The sequence below is a fragment of the Sceloporus occidentalis genome, unplaced genomic scaffold (genome assembly GCF_023333645.1).
Source record: "Sceloporus occidentalis isolate IW3139 unplaced genomic scaffold, rSceOcc1.0.p SCAF_3, whole genome shotgun sequence".
Taxonomy (NCBI): Eukaryota; Metazoa; Chordata; class Lepidosauria; order Squamata; family Phrynosomatidae; genus Sceloporus; species Sceloporus occidentalis.
The window spans coordinates 66,233,608-66,253,573 of NW_028316983.1; the positions used below are offsets into that span (position 1 = coordinate 66,233,608).

The window sequence follows — 19,966 nt, forward strand, 5'->3', positions numbered from 1 at the left end:
GCAGAAATAATCCACTTTGATACTGCTTTCACTGCCCTGGCAGTTTGTCGTGGCACCAAAGCTCTCTCTCTGACAGAGAAGGTTCAATGTCTCGCGAAACTAGAGTTCCCAGAATTCCCTAGCATTGGGCCCGGGCAGTGAAAGCGGTTCCAAACCGGGATATTTCTCCAGGATGGCTGCAGCAGCCCTTTAATGAGTTTGGAGACGCAGCCCTTTGAGGAACCCCAAACACCTGGGCTGCATCCACACTGGAGAAATAATCAGGTGTGAGTGACACCACTTTAACTGCTATGGCTCAAGGCTATGGGTTTCTAGGAATAGTCGTTTGTTGCAAAACTCTGGCTTTGCAAACTAACTACAACAAACTACAGTACGATGCCCCGAATTCCATAGCCTCGAGAGCCCTGGCAGTTTAAAGCGGTGTCAAACCGGGTCATCCCTGCAGTGCGGATGCAGCAGTGGGGTCTTTCCCTGGAGGATCGAACTGGGGGACTCCAAAGTTCCCTGGAGGGGAGGGCGGGGCTGTTTGTTTTTTTACACACTGGGAGGAGAAAGGACCAATCACGAGGCGCCGTGGCCACTCTGGGTCCAGACTGGCAAGCGCGGGGGCCAATGGGGGCGAAGGGGAGGGGCTTCTCCGAGGGGGACTCGCGGGCAGAGCCGGCAGCTCGTGTCATTCTCGGTTCAGGCGTCGATGAGGAAGGAGCTCCGGAGCAGGAGACTATAGCAAGAAGCGGGAGAGAGAGAGAGAGCAGGGAGCAGGTAGCTGGCTTTCTCCTCCTCGCCTCAGCTTCCCAGGAGGCGTCCTCTTTTTCCCGGACGGGTCCTCCAAGCTGTCCTCCATTTGGAGCAGCACCAAGAAGCATGCATTTATCTCCTATCTGGGTGTGATGGGCTACCCAGGTGGTCCTGACAACTGTTCCATCCACACTGCAGCAATAACCCGGTTTGAAAGCGCTTTAAGTGCCCTGGTTCAAGGCTATGGAATTCTGGGGGTGGTCGTTTGTTGGGGCACCTCCGGTGCCCCAAAAAATGACCACCCCCAGAATTCCATAGCTTTAAACCAGGGCACTTAAAGCGCTTTCAAACCGGGTTATCCCTCCAGTGCAGCCAGAGAAAAAGTGTAATGGGGGGGAGTAGTAATGATGTTGTTATTGGTTTCATCTTCTTCATTATGTAAGGAGGAGGTGGGGAAGAGAGGGCTTTGGCGTGTGGCTGTTTTTGCTTGAAAGGGGAAGGGTTAAGATCTTACACTTTAACATTTTTCATTGAAAGTGGAAAGGCAGCTGATAAGAGTTGGTTGTTTTGGGGTTTTCCCCCCTGAGTTTTCAGGAGAAACCAAGGCTTGCATGGATCCTTCAAAGCGATGTGTTTTCATCTTGGGTACTTTTTGTAAAGTCTCTGTAAAAGATTAGGACTCTTTGGTTTCGTGTGTATATATATATATATTATATTGTAGCCCCCCAAAATATGAACAGTTTTCTTCTCTCTCTCTCTCTCTCTCTCTCTCTGTATATATGTCTTCAAGTCTTCCCTCGACCCAAAAGTTTCCTAGGTTTATATTTTCATGCATCTGATGGAAAGCAGAGTATAGAAGCTTATGCTACTACCAACTTCTTTCTCTCCCAAAGAGTCCAAAAAGTGCTGCTAGGTAACATTCATGCTGATCTAGAATGCACTGCAGAAATAACCCAGTTTGAGACCGCTTTAAGTGCCTTGGCGCCTTGCTAGGGAATTCTGGGAACTCTAGTTTTGGGAGACATTGAGCCTTCTCTGTCAGTGAGCTCTGGTGCCACAATAAACTACAACTCACAGGATTCGCTAGCACTGAGCCAGGGCAGTTAAAGCAGTCTTGAACTGGATTATTTCTGCAGTGTGTTTTGAGTCTTTGAATTCTTAGGCAAGGAATAAGAGGTGGTTTGGCCAGTTCAAAATATCGCAGACAGCACCTGGTATTTGTTGGTGGCCTCCCACCAAGTATAAACCAGGGGTGACCATGCTTAACTCCCAAGATGAGATGGGGTCATATATACTGTACTTATAGATATGCATGTGTGGTTATACATTTTCATCAATCTCGGCACCTAAATAATGCATCCTTAGATACAGCATCTGGTATTCCTTGGCAGTCTCCCATCCAAGGACTAACCAGGACTGACCCAGCTTAGTTTCCAAGATTAGAGGGGATCAGGTCCCTTAAGGCTATTTAGGCCCTGTTGTTCTTTCTTACTTAATGAATCATAGAATTGTAGAGTTGGAAGAAACCACAAGGGCCATCCAGTCCAGCCCCATTCTGCCATGCAGGAAATCTCAGTCAAAGCATCCCCGACAGATGGCCATCCAGCCTCTGCTTAAAGACCTCCAAGGAGAGAGACTCCACCACACTCCGAGGGAGTAAGTTCCACTGTCGAACAGCCCTTACTCTCGGGAAGTTCCTCCTAATGTTGAGGTGGAATCTCTTTTCCTGGAGCTTGCATCCATTGCTCCAGGTCCTAGTCTCTGGAGCAGCAGAAAACAAGCTTGCTCCCTCCTCAATATGACATCCCTTCAAGTATTTAAACAGGGCTATCATATCACTACTAAACCTTCTCCTCTCTGGGCTAAACATACCCAGCTCCCCGAGTCGTTCCTCATAGGCATGGTTTCCAGACCCTTCACCATTGTAGTCGCCCTCCTTTGGACACACTCCAGTTTCTCAACATCCTTTTTGAATTGTGGTGCCCAGAACTGGACACAATATTGCAGGTGGGGCCTAACTGGAGCAGAATAAAGTGGCACTATTCCTTCCCTTGAAGGAATGTTTCTATTGATGCAGCCTAAAATCGCATTGGCCTTGTTAGCTGCCGCATTGCACTGTTGACTCATGTTCAACTTGTGATCTACTTGGACTCACAGAACTTTTTCACATGTATTCTCATAGAAAAGATAGCAAAAAACTGTACAGCTTTAGCATTGTTCTGAACAGAAATATGTGTCTGACATTGTAATATAGATATAGGGGAATATTTCTACATATACAGTTGACCCTTCTTATACACGGATTTTTTATACACGGATTCAAGCATACATGGTTTGAAAATGTTACAAAAAAGTATAAATTTACCTTGATTTTCCATTTTTTATAAGGGACACCATTTTGCTATGTCATTATATTTAATGGGACTTGAGCATACACGGATTTTCTTATACTCGGGGGATCTTGGAACCAAACCCCAGCGTATAACAAGGGTCCACTGTAGTTGGCCCTTGGTAGTTTGTTTCCAGGATCCCCTGTGGATACCAAAAGCCATGGATGCTCCAGTCCCATTAAATACAATGGCATAGTAAAATGGTGTCCCTTATATAAAATGGCAAAACTAGGGTATGCTTTCTGAAATTTATACTTTTGGGGAAATTTTCAAGCTGTGGATGGTTGAATCCGTGGATAAGGAATCCATGGCTAATGAGGTCCAACTGTACAATTTATAAATGCTCTCTCACACACACACCCTGTATAATAAGCCAAATACTGCCATTTGCACCTTCACTTTTTTTGTTCTTTGGAATAGTACAGAACTAGCCCTTTAGTCTACAGGAAGCCATATTATGGTATTGCTTCATATCTTGAAAAGAGAAGGGGGGGGGGAACCCAATACTTTCTGAACATTATTCACTTTCCCAGAAGAGTCACTGGAGCCTCCCTAGTAAAAGAGGAAACTCTTAATCCGTTGGAAAGTTTTCCTGCAGAAGCCCCACTGAAAAGCACTACCAAGAAGAGAACGTTGTAGTAGGTGAGCCGGTGGGTGAGAGTACATTAGTTCTCTTATGCAGCTCTTATTTATTTTACTGGGACCTACGCAGGAGAAATTCCCCCTGAATTGTGCCTGAAATGTGAAAACAAACCTATGGACTATATTGGTCACAAATGGCACGTTGCCAAAAAGTAAGCTTCAACAACTAGGCTCTTGCTCTTTCTATTTATTTATTTTTATTCTCATCATCCATTTGATGGATGTACTATAAAACCAGGATACGTATTGATAACGTTGTTTACTCAGGGTCTGTAACTGTTTTGTAAGGTTAAGCTGAAAGAAATGCTGTGTAATATGTCATTAAAAAAAATCTACATCAGAACACAGCTTCCTATGAATCTTCCCTTGAAACATCTTTTCAGAGAGCCTTCCAGTCAGCCATATTACTTATTTTGAACAAAAAGTGCCATAGGAAATGTCATTGATCTTGAGCATGCCACTGAATTGAGATTTCAGTGTTTAATAAGTCATCTTGTGTACTTTAAATATGCTTCCTCACGCAAGTGCCCTTATTCTTTTTAGAAAGATGGAATTAAATGTAAAGTTTTAACACAATTATATAATCAAATGCCAATTATTCAGGAAGTAGTATTAAATGCAGATGAATAAGAATACATTTCCCTGTTAATTAAATTACCAAAAGTTTTGTTGCAAACTTAACAAGGACAAGGGTGAAGAATATTCCTTTGTGTTAGACTGCTCTATGGAAAGGGTGAAGATTGGGAGAGAGGAGTTTGGGATTAAAATGAATTTGTGGGATACTGTCATCACTGCAGTTTCTATGCTACAAAGGGACTTTTTCTGAGGGCATCTTAATGGTGTACATGGTCATGTGGTAAAGTGTAAGGTTATAAAACCCATAGTTATAAGAAAAGATGTTGTGATTTGTCAGAAGTTTTGGCTAAACTGTTCAGCACTCTTTCAAACACTGATGTACTAACAGGCGTGGCAACTTGAAATATTTGAGATTTCCTTAAATCAGTCAATAAACAGTGTGTAGCTCAATACTTTCTGTAATCAGTATTTAATCTTGTTCTATAGACGTTTAATTGGTTGCTACTTTCCGTTTCTGGCATTTTATGTGAAATTGAATTTTGTATTTGCTTCTCTTTTGCTCAACATTCCACTTGTGATTTTATTTGTTTCAGTCTTACATCATTTAATGGTAGACCCATTTTAGCTAGCCTTTAGATCAGACCTGCACAACTTGGCATTAGGTAGGCGCCAAAATTAAAATAGGCTAAATTTATTTGAGCCACAAATAGATTTTAATTAAATATTAATTAATTAATTAATTAATTAATTAATTAATATTAATTCCATCCTTCTCCTCCTCTGCCTCTCCCTCTCCTCAGGAGAAAACTGAGTGGCAGAGGAGCCTTGCCTGTCCACTCATCCTTCTCCTCAGGAGAAAGCTGAGAAGCGGAGGAGTCTTGCAGGACAAATGTTCACCCGATCTCCTCCTCCTCCATCTGGAAGAAAGCACAGCAGGAGAGGAGCCATGCAGGACAAGCATTTGCCCATCCCTCCTCCTCCTTTACCTGGCCTTCTCTTCAGGAGAAAGGTGGGTAGTGGAGGAGCCTTGAGGGACAAGTGTTTGACCTTCCTCCTCCTTCACCTGGCCTTCTCCTTGGAAGAAAGCTGGGCAGTGGAGGAGCCTTGCAGGGCAAGTGTTTACCTGTCTTCCTCTGCCCCCAGTTCTTTTCCTCAGGAGAAAGCCAGGCAGCAGAGGAGCCTTGAGGGGAGAATGTTTTCTCTTCCTCCTCCGACCCCACATTGCCCTCTCCTCAGGAGAAGGTCAAGCAGCGGAGGAGCCTTGAAGTCTTTCCACATCCTCACAGGCCACCTAAAATCCTTTGGTGGGCCACATGTGGCCCCTGGGCCATATGTTGTACAGGCCTGCTTTAGATACAAAAGCTCATATATTTGTACATAAAGCTACAACCGCTTGTCTTGTTCCACTATGAGAAGGGTTGGAATCATATGGCCCCTCCAGATGTTGCTGTACTGCAAATCCCAGTGGCCTTAGATAGTATAGCCAGAGGGGAGGAATGTTAGAAGTTGTAATCCAACAACTTCTGGAGGGCCATATAAATCTTACCCTGCATTATGAGTATGGCAATAGCCATCCATATTTTTATCCTGTCCTAGATCCAGCACAGCGCTACTGCAGTTTCCAGTTTCACCTAGAATGAAAGAGAAACCAATGGAACTCAATTTTGCTCCTCACAAGTAGTTAATGTCCAAGATAATTGCCAGATTACTGTTGATGGTATTCTTAAAACAGGCCATAAACTAAGCTAAGCCATAGCTTAGACTGTCTGGCAGCAACGTTAAGTTTACTCTGCTGGAGATGGAAATGTGGTGGCCTTGGTGGTGTGCTTCTGTGAAGTAGCCCTCAAAGGAAGAGCACAATATTTATATCACTCTTGGTTCCCCACACATTCATCTGATGTCTGTTTGGGTGGTAATGCTTAGTTCTCCATTTGCTTAGGAGCTCGCTCACTGCAACCGTCAAAACTTTTAATAAGCGTCTTTTCTGCAGTGAGGGCCCCTCTCACAGTCAGGGACTGCCTTAACTTTAGGTGAAACCACCTCAAGAAGCTTTTTAATATCAGAAAAGGGCAGCAAAATGTTTTTCAATTTATTCTTTTTTTTGTAATCTTTTACCCAGGAGTGTGTAAGATATGGTGAGACTTTTGTCTCCTGTGCCAAAACAGCTGTGCTGGCTTTGGACATTATACACCTTGACTTGGAATAGTTTTCCCCCCTTCATTATCTGCTCTGTCTCAGGTACCAAAATGTCTTGGGTCTGTCCTGCTCCAAATGCTGTAGCTGCACTTCTTCCTGTAGCGTAGCCCCATCTGGTTTAGTCTAAGGCTGTTTCCATTTTCCCCAATCACAATTTTACTGCTTTGTTTCAATTCCCCATTCCTACACTTTGAGTTGTCCTCTCATCTGGCAAAATCTTGCCCCTGGCAGTCCAGTGCTACACAGAAAAGTTCAGTTATGTTTAAAACTGAGATATAAGTAGTTTAATCAATGTAGTCTAAGGAACAATATTTTTATCAACATAATTATTTGGCATCTTCAGGAATAGAAAATGTATTGCATGTACATTTTAATTTATCAGAGCCTGTTTCATCAAATATATGAAATGTAATCACATTATGCATCTGGCCTGTGAAGTCTTATATCTACTTTGTCCAAGATTCCATATGATTTCATCCACAGCAGGAAAAATAAAATTAGGCACACTGTTGATGTGCTCAGAGGTGAAAGGAAAGTCTGAAGCTGCACAACACGTATAATAAGAACATGGACTACTTCTATGGAATTTGAAATTTCTAATATTTAGAACATTTTTAAAAAATAATTAAAAGATGAAACATTACACTCATCCCTCCACATTCACTGGGATTAGGGGCACCCCCATAGATGTGGAAAAACAGCAAATAACACAAACACGATGTTTTTACCTGAGAGCACACCTCTCTAGGAATCTCTAGGTCCTCCAGTGCAACTCTGTGGTCAACATCTGTCAGACATTGACCACAGAATTGTGCTGGAGGAGCTACAAATGCCTAGTGGAGTGTTCTCTTTAGGAATCTCTAGGCCCTTCAGTGGTCAACTTGGTTAAAGTGACTGGACAAGGAAGAGAACAGACTCGTTTCACTCTGTAAATTTTAATGCTGTTGTATGAATACTTAATTTAATAGAAGTAGGTTCTTCTCAGAGATAATGGTAGTGACACTAACTAATAATTGTTAGTAATGTGCAGAGGAAGGCACAGTAAGCCTCCTTTTGAATATCTTTCACCACAAAAACATTATGATGAGATAATCCAAAATGAAACAAGAGATAGTGCCAGAAGATGAGACTCCCAGGTTGGATGTCTCTCAGTAGGCTTCTGGGGTAGAGTGGAGGACAACTAAGAGCCTGTACAGACCGGCACTTTGTGCTGGCCTGCAGGTGAACTAGAGCTCAGGATTACATGCTCAAAGCCCTACTATTGCCACCTGGCCACCATCTTGGAGTGCACCCGTCCAGACAGGGCACGCCATAATGACGTCCCTCGTGCACAGTGCCCAAACGGCGCTGCGCACAAGGAGCATCATAATGCCGCACCGTGGCGTGTGTGGCACCCCTTATATGGAGCAAATAGGAACCGTGTTTCATTGCTCCTTTTGTATACCAGTTTGGGCGCGTGGCATGCAGTTGCCATGTCTCCAACCCAGCACTTCCAGGGGTGGCATAGAGCCGCCCCTGTTGGGCTGTCTGTACAGCCCCTAAAAGCAGTGCTGTGGCTAATGATGCAGTTGGACTCAAGCCAAAAGGATGTTCAGCTGATGACATGCTCAGAGATGAAAGGAAAGTCTGAAACTGCACAACACATATTACAGGAACACGGAATGTAAGAAGTATAAATCTTGAGAAACAAAACATAATAAAACAAGAAATGGAATGTCTACACATTGCAATACTTTTTTTAAAACTTACCAAATAAGGGGCTGTGCACACCGGCAGGAAAAGTCAGCCTGGGGGCGGAGTTGAGGCATGGTGTTCATATGATGCACATCCCAGCTCTGCCCCCAGGATGGTGTGACACCACACGTTGCACCACACAGTGCATGGCATCACGGTGCTCCTCTGATGCTGTGGCCACAACGCAGCACAAAGGAGTGCCATAAAACTGTGGTGCCACAGCTATTGCACCCTGCAAAGGCCAGATTGGGGCCATGGCATACAGTTGCTGTGGCCCCAATCTGGCTGTAAAAGGGGCGGTCTGCACAGCCCCTTAGATCTCAATTCAGTGACATGCTAAAGTGAGTGAGCTTGGGGTAAGTGAGCTAAAGTGGGCAAGAATGTGACATTTTGAGTCATATAATTACAGAGTGTTTTACTCAGGAAATGAAAGTCCAAGAAGAAATGGGGTGACATTTATAGTGATGAGAGATGTAGCAAAAGCAGGCAAAGGATATAAGACTTCAGGGAAAACCCATCAACATAACATTAATCCAAGTTACTGCTCCAACAACAGTCAGAAGAAGAAGAAATTGAAAAATTCTGAGCTCGGAGTCCAGGAGGAAATTGATCACACACCCAAATAGGACTTGTTAAACATATGCTACTGGAATGCAAAAGTAGGAAATGGAGAAGAATCAAAGATTGTAGGAATGTTTGTCCTCTGATCAAGAAATGAAGCAGGAGACCAACTTACTGAATTTTGTAAGGCCAGCAGTTTGTTAATTGTAAACACATTCCTCAAGCAACCCAAGAAGTGACTGTATACATGGACATCACCTGATGACCAATATAGAAATCAAATAGACTACATAATTGGAAGCAAAACATGGAGAAGCTCAGTTTTCTCCACAAAAGCAAGACCAGGCCCAGATTGTGGCACAGACCATGAACTACTACTATCAAAAATTATTAATAAAGCTAAACATTAGGAAAAACTTCCTGATGGTAAGGGCTGTTCAACAGTGGAATACAGTGCTTTAGAGTGTGATGCAGTCACTTTCTTTGGAGGTTATTAAGCAGAGGCTGGGTGGTCATCTGTTTGGAGTGATTTGATGGTGTATTCTTGTATGTCAGGGGGTTGGAGTGGATGGCCCTTGCGTCTCGTCCAGCTCTATGATTCTAAGAATACTAATCACATAAACATTAACATCATGCCAAGGTGCAACTTGAAGAACATCCTTGTAGAATTTAAGGATATTTAATTTAATGTGAAAAATAGATTTGCACCAACTCCCCGCCCCAACAAGTTAAAAACAAATTTAAAAATATGAAGTCAAAGGCTTTCATGGCTGGCATCCATAGTTTTTTGTGGGTTTTTCTGGCTATGTGGCTGTGTTCTGGAAGAGTTTATTCCTGATGTTTCACCAGCATCTGCGGCTGTCATCTTCAGAGAATGTTTTAAAATTAAAAATTTTAAAAAGTTTTTAAAATATCTTGAAAATATATTAAAATACAGACATAATACATATCTGCACCATTAAAAGCTCTGTATGCTGCAATAAGTAAAAAATACTGTCTAAATAAAATATATATTTGCCAACTGGCAAAAAAACAACAGGAAAGGGGCTAACTGAACAACCTGTGGAAAGGAGTTCCACAACTTGGTAACAACCCCTGAGAAGGTTGTGTGTCATATGCTCACCAAATTATCCTATGAAAGTGGTAGGACAGAAAGGAGACTTTACCTTGAAGCTCTTAAGAGTTGGGATGGCTCATAGAAGGAGATGCAGCCTGTCAGTCCGCATACAAAGTGTGTAGGAATGTAAAGGTCATAATAATCACTGAATTCTACCATGAGATGGAAATAATGCCCAGAAAGACACCTCCTTCATTAACTGAAGCATATCTCTATACATTTGGTGTGATTCCTCAGAGGCTTTTACACAAGAACCTCTGCAAATAGGAGGCTTCTTCAGCAAAATTGCATCATGTTCCAGAATTCTATCTGGAATGGAATTCAGAGGCAACTATAGATACTACCTGTGATATGAATGATGATTATGACAGTTCCTCCACCACTTTGTGATTTTATGAATACGCTCTCTCTCAAAATAAAGAGGTAATATTTCAAAGGGGATATGTCATGGCAGGATCCGATATGCACCCATTAATGTATAAGTATTAAGATTTCTATTGAATTCAGGGGGATTTCTCTGCAAGTTAACTTCCTTTGTGCCTTATAAAATCACATGCTACCTGGGACTCCTTGTTTTGTGCTATGTTGAGAGACTGACTAGCATTTGGCTTCTTGGGATCAAATAGCATGCTTGATTGCATCTGTTTGGCTCTTCCATCTAGTGGTTCAGATATCCATACAAATTGAGGGTCCCTGGTTTGTTTAGCTAACCCCTCTGGCAGGAAGAACCAAGCAGGAGTGATTGGCCAGCTTGTATTGCATGATTGCTCAGTCACAATAAGCAATGATTCTTCAGACATCTGGCTTCTTGCAGTGTGTCAACTGAGCCACTATGTAGAAAGGCAACAGTGATTATCCCATAACTCTTCAAGCTCTGTTTTTTGGAAGTTTATGAAACCCTACATCTAATTTCATGTTGTACTGTAGTCTAATTTGTTTGGACTGAGTTTCAGAGCCAGTGGTTAATTTAGTAAGTATTTGGGGTTTTAGAATTATTTTCAATTGGTCACATGCTTATTCAATCAGAAGCTTATATCTGTTCTGAATATATTATTACCTGTACTAAGATTTTTCATTTGGATAGCATATATATTTGTATAAATTAATGTTTAGAACTGCACAGGGTAAAATGACAACAGTGAACGTGCAAAAGAGATAGCTCCCTTAATCTGTGATCAGTTTGGATCAATTTGACTTTGGAAGTGATTCTGATTACCCTTCTTTCATTTATCATCATTTTATTACGGCACACAGCCAGCACAGGATTACCCTTCTATAAAATGGAAAAATCAGATTATTTTATACATGGCATGTTTTTTTTTAAGCCTATGGAAGTGAAGAAACGCACACAGTTGAGCTCCTAAGCAACAGCTCTTCTTCAAGGTTTCAGCACTGGCTGCTCAATAACAATTCCCTGGAAATCTGGTTAATAGAAGAGCAGTAATAAATCAAATGGTAGTGCTGATGAATGCCTTATTCTATGTAATAAAGTGAGTTTTAATGACATGGTTGCGTAGGTTCTCTGTGAATCAGAAACAGGGGTGAAAGCTTATAGGGCTTGTTCATGTATTTACTGTTAGTATTGATAGAGATCCTCTTCATCTGCTGTGCCATTTTTAACAAGAGGGAGTGGTTGTATATACTTTAGTGTACATCAAAGTAAAATAAAAATTGTTCTGTTGAAACTGTTTAATCTATAAACCTATACATGATGCTTTTTCTAGCTTGGGCAGGTTGTCATTGATTCATAGCAAAATGTTAGTCATTATGGTAAGCCAAGTGTAAAAAGAGGGTCAATCACCATTTATGACAAGGTTAAACATCCGCCAGGAACTTGTTTCCCATAGGCAGGAAGGGCAGTGAAATATCTGGAAATGAAGAGCTTGACCAATGGGGAGATTTTTGAGGTGTAGTTTTACAGCAATATAGTGACCACTATGTTAAAGGATAACATTACAATTCTTCATACATGAGTTCCAGAAAAGATTTATTTAAAACAGGGGGTGGACAACCTGTAGCCTTCCATCAGATGTGCCATACATAGCCATTAATGAGGGATGATGGTAGTCGTAATCCAAGAAGATTTGCAGGGCCACATGTTTTGCAATCCTGGTTTAATAAATGAAGAAAAAAGAATATAGAAATCAGATTTCTAATTTGATATAGTTTAAATTGCATGTTAACTGACTGATGCATCAGTCATCAGTATAGCTTGATTTAGAACTTTCTGCTCTGGAAAACACATTTTAATTATATGATATAATTATCATATATTTGTCATAATGCATGCACACACACACACAGACACACACACACTATAATATGTTAATTATGTATAAGACACGAAACAGGTTCTGTGCAAAACTGTTTTTTACATCTGCATTAAAAATGAGTAGCCCACCATTTTACCATTGGTAGATGCTTAAATGAGGGGTTACCAATCTGGAGAGTCCTCTAGTTTTATTGGAAGGCAGCTGATGAGAAACCTCTTGTGGATTATGAAAAGCACCCATGTGTGTTTCACAAAGTGTTCATAGCTTTTTGAATCTTAGCCATTCACAGTTTTTTAAAAAAATTTCCCTTGATCACAGTGGCTTACAACCCTCTGTCCTGGATGATATCATATTCTTATTTCATGTCTTTTAACTAAAACTGGTCAGTTTGCTTACCGGTAGTTATTATATTATGAATATTCGTTATCCTATCTGTTAGTCTAGCAAGAAAATAAATATCCTATTTCAGGTGAATATAGGGTTGCCATAATTGAGGACCTCCAAACCGGGACAAATGTAGGACAAGGTTTGAAAATGTAGGACTTTTTTTTTTAATTTCCTGGCTAGGAAATTTTTTAAAAAGGTCCTACATTTTTAAACCTTGTCCTCCTCCTCCTCCTCCCGGTCTGGGAGGAAGCCTCGGCCTGCTCCCAGGCCGGGAAGAAGGCGGAGGCTGCTCCTCATCGCGGCGATCGCCGCGGTGGGAAGCATCCTCCTCCTCCTCCCGGTCTGGGAGGAAGCCTCGGCCGGCTCCCAGGCTGGGAAGGAGGCGGAGGCTGCTCCTCATCGCGGCAATCGCCGCGGTGCCAAGCGTCCTACTCTTCCTCCCTGGCCTCGTGGAGGGCTTGGAGGACCCCGCGGCTGGAGCTCCAACTGCGGAGAGCCCTCCCAGGCCTCAGCAAGGCCTTGGAGCCGCCACGGGGGCTGAGGTGGCCGCGGTGGGCGGGGCTGTCCCGGTTTGGGCGCCGACCGGGACGGCACCGCCCAAACCGGGATTGTCCCGCCCCCCGGCGGGATATGGCAACCCTAGGTGAATACAGTGTTGCATCTGATAAGTACCAACCCTGTTGATAGAAATTTCTCAGCATTTATCAGCAAAGTAAATGACCTTACAAATCCATGTTTCCTTCCCATGTTTACTTGCTTTGTCCTGAAGTAACAGAATCAGGAAAAGTGTGGCAACCATGTTTATATATCCACTTCACAAAGCTCTTCACAACTGGGATGGAAAACAGATTTTGGATTTTGAGAAGATGATACTTGGTTTGTCTTCTACTACCCCTTTGGCGTTCTGGAAGTTGTGGTACAATCCTTTGTAGACATACTGTGGTGCCACTGAACACAGCATGGCTTTCTGCTAAACAAACTTGTATAACATGGCAATGGCATAAATCTGTAGCAGAAGAGTGAGTGCTGCTGGTTATTTGGGGAAGCGGCAGGGGGAGAAAGAAATGATTTTTGTTCATCCTAAATGAAATCAACCTGATGTTGGTTTAAAATGTGCATAAAATTATAATCATGTAATATATTATCTTTTAATCATGTGCAACAGGTAAATGCAGAAACACTTTGATTTTAAGGACAAATCAGTTTATTTAGGTTGTAATAACACAAAAAAGTACTGTGAGTGCATTCATTTCTTTTTATGCCCCCCAGTTTCTCCTTACTTCCTCAGCCACATTTTTTTGTTGGAACAGTTGATACACAATCTGCGATAATGCATCAATAGTGAGAAACACTGGTTAAAATGTAAGAACCAGCTTGGTCTGCTTAAAAGCTTAGATAATGTTGATCTTGTGCTCCAGAAATTTTTGAATAATTGATACTGCCACTTGGGGGAGCTAGGACAGTTTAAAACTCCAAATAGTTACTGAATCTCATGAAACCTGATGGGGAAAGAGGTGAAAAGATGAGAAGAAAACAACTAACGTAACCTTTCAAGGACATCGCAATGTCAAAGATAATGTTTGGAATTTGTAGAAGTTTGCTATTGGCAAAGTTTATTTTATGAATGATAAGCCCAGTTTCAGTAAAAGTCTTATGAAGAACCAAGAGAACATGTAGTAAGGGAGTTAGCTCAACAATGTTGTCACAATAAGAATATGTTTAATATAGTGTGGTAGCAGGCCATTTAATGTAATCAGTGTACATTAGATTTCTTCTTTCATGTTTGTTATCAAATGTACTGTTCCATTCTTAGAAAACAAAATTCTGGAAAAGGAGGACGGGGCAGATATTTCAAATGTTACTTTTGTAATGCAAAGTCAAGCATTTGTAACACTTTCTTGAACAAGAAGAGACAAACGCCTTCCTCTTTAACACATTTTATTTAGATCTCTTTTAGTGTGCATAGTTATAGCATTTTGACACCATTTTAACTGCCATGGCTTCATCCAAGGGAATTTGTAGTTACATGACATGTTCAGAATTCAGAGCTCTAGTGCTCCACCAAACAAATCCTAGGATTTGTCTCCCAGGACTATACATGTAGGAAGACACTGTGCATTATGTGGTGATTGGTTTTGTTAGAATTTCTGATAGTGTGGTTTTAACTAGCAAATTGTCAATCAAATCTGGGATTTTTGTAGGGATAAACCAATATAATGATGGTTTATACTATACTGTTGTATAATATTTGCAAAAGCCTATAGCAACATATGGTTTAAAGTTAAAGTGCCTATGTCACTTCATAATACCAGGCCATCTTTGGCTGCATTTGTGCTGCAGAAATAATCCAATTTGACACCACTTTAACTGCAGTGGCTTGGTGCTAAGGAATTCTGGGAACTGTAGTTTTGTGAGACATTTAGCCTTCTCAGTCAGGGAGCTCTGGTGCCACAACAAACTACAATTCTCAAGATTCTATAGCATTGAGCCATGAAAGTTAAAGTGGTATCAAACTGGATTATTTCTGCAGTGTGTATGCAACCTTTGTGATGTTAAAGATTCAAAAGTGATGCCAAAGATTCCTTAGTGGGGCTGCTATTGGCATTCTTGTTGTTTTATATCTAGACTTAATCTTAGCAATCCTTCCAAGACATGCACATTGCCCCCCCCCCCAAAAAAAAGCTGCCAAAAATAACATGGTTGAATAGATATATTTGTGAGAACTTGTGTTTCTTGCACTTCAGTTACATCTGTGGCTAGAACCATTTCGTATTACATAATATATTTGCTTTTATAAACAATGTAGGGGTTTAAAACATCTAGATCTGAGGAAAACTAAGATTGTTTTTTTATTTATACATATACAAGCTTCCTTTATCAATTTTCAAATCTATGAATGATAGATAATCTGGAGAAATACACCGCCAAGAGTTGGATTCCTTTTGGAATCCTGTTCATTTAGGAACAGCAACATGAAATGTTGTGAACAGGATGCAAATTTAACTTTGTGCAGAGTGCTCTATCCAAATTAGAGATATTTTTGAGATATTGGGGATGGGAGTAACAGTATATTTTTTCAAGGGAAATGAATAAAAGTTAAAAAGTTGAATCTCAGTTCTTTATACGATCCATTTGTTCTATATGATATTTTTGGAGACTAAGATGGTTAAGATGCTGGTGTTGCCCATTTCTGTCTCTGGATGCCCAGGTCTCAGTGGCAGTCAGGAGTGAGTTCATATAGTTAAAGATAGTGTGCCTTCGGCCCCATTCATAGAAATGTCAAATATGGCTATGATGAATCATGCCTTGATTATATCCCATTTGGATTACTGTGATACATCCTACATGGGGCTACCTTTGAAAACTACAGTCGGCCCTTCTTATACACGGATTTTTTATACACGGATTTAAGCATACACGGTTTGAAAATGTTCCAAAAAAGTATAAATTTACCTTGATGTTCCATTTTTTATTAGGGACACCATTTTGGTATGTCATTATACTTAATGGGACTTGAGCATACACGGATTTTGTTATACACGGGGGATCTTGGAACCAAACCCCAGCATATAGCAAGGATCCACTGTATATGAAAACTTTAGCAAGTCCAAAGTATTGCAGCCACAGTGCTGACCAGAGCTGATTACAGGGAACATATAATTTCCTTGTTAAAATAGGCTGTCTGGGTACCAGTTTGCTTCTGGCACAATTCAAAGTGTTGTTTATGACCTATCATACCCAAGCAGCTTAGGGTCAGACTAACTGAAAGACATCATCATCATCATCATCATCATCATCATCATCATCATCATCATCATGGAACAGTAGCTATTTGGATATGGATTTATAATTTGCTGCTGTTCAAACAAATTAAATTAATGATAATTGGATTTTTATTTAATACAGCATGAAATGGACTTTCTCTCTTTCTTTAATATTTCCAAGGTGCCTTCTATGAGTCATGTGTTCTGATGGCACTCCAGCCTCTGAAATTCCTCTTCAATCACAAACAAACCTTGCACATTCAAATCAACTTTCTATTTTTGCAAGTCCCAATTTGTAGCACATTTTTGCTCTCAATATTTTGGCAGCTGGAAATACCAGCTGTTTTCAAACCAAGGGAATCTGGTGCCGTTCATGCCTCAGCCCAAGGGGGAGTTGATGATTAGTTCTCTACTTCTAGGTTTTATTGCAGGAAATGTTAAGTTTTTTTTAATGAGGGATATGCTTCCCTGCCTTGTTCCATGGCTCGCTTTTCCTTATGAGTAGGTCTATCGGCTGGAAAAAGTGAATTCAGTCTCTGTTTTTCAAGTATTTTCAAGCAGACAAAAGGATGCAACTAGATTAGAACGCTGGATATTTTCTAGCTAGTATTTTAGCAAGAGAATGCCAATGAATATCAGGTTCTGTAGTATATATTTGAGAGGAAGGAATTAGCAAAACCACCTGTAAGTATTCCTTGCCTGTGAAACACCTATGAAATTCATGAGGTCACCATAAGTGGACAGGTGAATTAAAGACACACACACACACACACACACACATTTTTGCACATTAGTGCCATAATTCAAATGCTAATCTCAAGTGATCAAACCCATAGCATCAGTCCATGGGTCAAATCCCCTGGATGGTAAGCTGCTGGATACTATCCATGACAAATAGTGTTCCTGAAACATTTTATCTATCAGTTCCTCATACCTATTTTGTCACAGGAATAATGTGTGAACGAAATTTCAGAGAACAATAATGTTGGCTTAAGTTTGTGCGCTTAATAGAGCTATTTTATGCATGCCTACATACATTTAAGTCCCACTGACTTCAAAAGGGATTACTCTTAAATTAATGTGGGATAGGATTATACGTAATAGTATTTTTCTTTCTTCCCCATTTCTCATTGAAGTGGAAACCTCTTCATTCAAATACTGGCAACAGTGAGCTGGCTTACAAGTAAAACCAATGAAAGTAAGGAGCACACTGTATCTGTAATTATGTCTACAGATATACCCATATTGCAGAATTAAAGCGTTTTGACACCACTTTAACTGTCATGGTTGCATCATGTGGAATCTTGGAATTTGTAGTTTGGTGAAGTATTCTACCTTCTCTGTCAGAGAGCTCTGGTGCCTCACCAAACTACAAAACCTAGAGTTCTGTAGGATAGTCATGGTAGTTACAGTAGTGTCAAGCCAATTCAATTCTGCAGTGTGGATACACCCTACATCTCCAAATAATTACACAGTTTGCAGGTACCATCAGTATAATGCTATAATGATATTTGCCAAGTGCTACTAGAACAGATATAATATATCCTGAAATATAAACTTTGGAAAATGAAAATGCCACTACTAGTTAATGGGCTTTTCAGTTAACTCAAGACTGCTACAACTATACAAAACCACCTTTTTCTGTCAAAGAAATGAGTTTCCTCTCCTGGTGAAGTGCTTCAGATAGATTGTGGACCACCTTTTACTGTTTAATTTTGTTTTACAAGACCTGCACTGTTTTTCAAAATCAGAAGTGGACTGCTAGCCACATCTGAGTTGATTATGGGGTTAGTTATTTTTTATTTTTGCATTTTTGGCAGTCTGTGCAGTTCCTAGAAGACCACAGAGGCAGAAAATTGGCCCTTGGATCTAAAAAAGATGCCCATGTTTATTCTAGAAAATTAAACCTAAAACGAATATGGCATCTGGCACAGTAAACTTTAAAAAAATGTTTTTTTCTCTTTTTCAGTAGTATTACATAAAATTAAAATGGCACACCAAAAAAAAGTAAAATTAGAATAAAAGCATAACAAATTGCATAGTAATGATTCACCAAACTTGTTATACAGTATGACACCAATATTATTGCATTGTTTCAAGTGCAGAGTGGGAAACCCACCTCATCTCAAAATTGGCAGAAGCCATTCAGCTAGGGCAGTGAAGATAGGACAGCGAGATGGAATCCAGTTGAAATCTGAAGCCATTCCATAGCTGTAGTTCAATCCAGCCACAATAATGTACCATGTGGCATTGTAGGTTTCCTGGCTCAAGCATTATGCTGATGTGTCTACAAGGAAAGGGACTCACACTTTATCTTTTGATCCCACAAAAAAGTACTTAAGCTGAAGTTACAGTGTGCATATTCAAGTCATCAACTGTGGTCAGTGAACATGGGTATTTGAATGACTAACTTTCCCTGCAGTATACCTGGAAGTGTGTGGGGGGGCACAATTGCTTCCTGATAGTTGCTTATCTGTACATTGTGAGAAATATCAGTTAAATACACGCCTTTTCAAATGTGCTGGCAATTTAGAGTGTGTGCACATGAACATTATTTTCCAGATATAACAATTAAAAGTCAACCATTGACTACTATTTAATATATTGAAGTTTTATGTTGGAAACCATCCAAAGGTGTGCAGTAGAGTTATTGTCTACCTGAGGAAATGATCTGAACATTGTACGTTGTAAAAGGAAGTTCAAGCAAGGCATTCACTCTGTTCTTTCTCATGTTTCATGGGTTGTTATTTTTCCCATTTCCTGATACAGTATTCATTGATGTTTAGGTGCTGCTGGGCATGCTTTGCTAGGCTGTGTTTGAATTTTCCCTCTTTGTGGTAATTCACAAACTTACATACTTCTGTGTACGTAGGTTCCCCCATGTGTGTTGAGGCTATAGCCTTTTTATTATTATTATTATTATTATTATTATTATTCACACTGCATTTAGCAGATAAGTTTCATTAGTGGAGAGAGAATTTTTTAAAACTCTCTGTTTGATTATATTTTTAAGTATATTTTCATTTCCCGGTGTACCTCTTTTTGGGCTCTTCAGAACCAGCTACATCTGAATATTGCAAACACAACTGCATTTCCAATCTCAATGTATATATTTAACAACAATACACATTATACATTAATTTAACACATATACACTGTTCAAAAGGTTCCACGATTCATATGAGATGCTAGTGCAGGACTTGGCTGCAGGACTCTTCAGCCTGTGCTGCTCAGTATTTCTGTAACATTTGGTGCATCCTTAAATCTAAGACTTAAGCCAAGAAATTCAATATTTGGGGTAGGGGTAGAGTTTAACACTGTTTTGATGTATTTTTAACTTTGAAGAAATTCCACAAAGTGCCTTTTTTGGTGGTAAGTCAGGTATGAAAATAACTGACAAATGTGGTAACAGAGTACTAAAGATCTTTATTTATTTAGAACAACATAGCTGAGCTTGCAGAGATAGCTTCTTATTTCATTACAGCTCTGAAGAGTAGAATATTGTAAAGCCAGAGGTTGAAGTCAATTTGAGGGAAGTTAACAACAACAACAATTTCCATGAGATTATAACCTTAAAAAATATATATT

At 40.4% G+C, this 19,966-nt stretch overlaps 1 protein-coding gene across 1 annotated transcript in view; it reads left to right on the top strand.

The window, feature by feature from the left end:
* Nucleotides 1-677: 677 nt before the first annotated feature.
* FKBP5 (FKBP prolyl isomerase 5) overlaps nt 678-19,966 on the top strand; it is a 71,482-nt gene continuing 52,193 nt past the window's right edge. Inside the window, exon 1 of the mRNA XM_089514803.1 lies at nt 678-762. The gene's annotated coding sequence lies outside the window, so the exon portion shown is untranslated. The remainder of the gene's footprint in view (nt 763-19,966) is intronic.